Genomic DNA, 1,485 nt, shown 5'->3' with positions numbered 1-1,485 from the left:
CACACAGAAAGCTTTAAAACTTGCTGTGCTAACAAAGGGAAGAGAAAATCACCATTTTTTCCTTGTGACAATGGATGTGCTCTGACCTCCCATCTGTGTGTGAGAGTTGCTCTGGGGATAATCTCATCACAGCCTACTGCCCAATCAAAAGCATGTCCTTGTCTTATCACTCATGAAGGAAGAAGGGCAGTGCTGGGAAGGGAACTGTGAACCAACTCCACGGAAGTGTGCGGAATTCTTACGGAGGATGTTTGACTTCTCAAAGTGTTGAAGCAAGAATTTAAATCAATTTAAAAAATCTTATGGGGCAAAGTAACCCCAGATTGTATGTGTATCATATAAACATTACATTCTTTGTGCTCATAATATTCTTAAGATGTAGGTATTATTATTATTATACTTGTTTTATAAATGAGGAAACTAAAGACAGAAAATTTAATCTTTTTAATTAAAACTATTTTTCCAATGTCAGAAGTTAAATTGGGGGAGAAAAATTAATTTTTTTAAAAAATAAAAATTTCTTTCTTTTTAAAATAACATTTATCTTCATCTTCAGGGTAAGGACGTTTTGTTCACATGTGTGTCTGTGCACTTGCCTGTGGTGCCCACAGAGGCCAGGACATGGTTCTAGGGAAGAAGCCCTTGAGGAAGACAGTTTCTTTTGATTGCTAATTGTATTGTATATGTATGTGCCTATGGTTGATTTAGGCAAATTTAAACAAAACTCTGCCCAAAGCCATTTGTGCCTGACTTAGAACCTAGCATTGGTGACTTTTCCATGCTCAGCATGTTTCAAATGCTGCAAGTGTAGCCACTCATTACATCTGAATGCTGCTTTTATTAATTTAAGTTTGTGTGACTGCCAAAGACCAGTCTTGGCTTGGAGATGGGTATCTGAGGAAGGGGTGTTTGGGAGTGGCAAAAAATGACTTGAGTTCAATTCGGTGGGGTGCAAGCTGACAGCCTTGTGTTCTGCTCAAGACAGCTCTACAGAGATCTCTAGACAGCTCAGCTCTTGCTAGAAAAAAAAAAAATCTAAAAGCTCTCTGGATAGCTCATGGATTTTTCAACCAAAGTCAGAAAAGCTGCTAGAGAAGAAGTCTTAGATTTTCAAATCAAAGTCAGAAACCCTGCTAGAAAAATTCTAGAAGAGCTGTGTTCACTCACTAAGAAGTTACAGACCCAGTCTTTTACTTATATATCAATTCAATTGATGACTTTAGGTTCCCTTTTGATTATCCCATGAATCAGCATTTTATGACCTTAGCTCCTTAATTTTTAGAAGAAGACAGCAAGCACATTTTTTTTACATGCCAAATGCATTCAGAAATCTGACCACCTTTATAAGCACAGATAATAAACTAGCTGGGTGGGATCCAGCTCCAAGATCACCATTCTCACATCACCTGGGCCTAATCTAGCTTGTCTGAGGCTGACCTTGAACTCAGGAATCTGTTTGCCTTTGTAAGAATAAATAATAAACTT

The 1,485-nt window shown here is 37.8% G+C and overlaps 1 non-coding gene across 1 annotated transcript; it reads right to left on the bottom strand.

Moving 5' to 3' along the window:
• Window positions 1-1,101: 1,101 nt before the first annotated feature.
• LOC117709669 (U7 small nuclear RNA) lies at window positions 1,102-1,165 on the bottom strand. The gene has a single exon (XR_004606917.1). It is a non-coding gene; the product is annotated as a U7 small nuclear RNA (small nuclear RNA).
• Window positions 1,166-1,485: the final 320 nt, after the last annotated feature.

The sequence above is a fragment of the Arvicanthis niloticus genome, chromosome 5 (assembly GCF_011762505.2).
Source record: "Arvicanthis niloticus isolate mArvNil1 chromosome 5, mArvNil1.pat.X, whole genome shotgun sequence".
NCBI classification, from domain to species: Eukaryota; Metazoa; Chordata; class Mammalia; order Rodentia; family Muridae; genus Arvicanthis; species Arvicanthis niloticus.
This window is presented reverse-complemented; position numbering and strand designations above follow the sequence as displayed.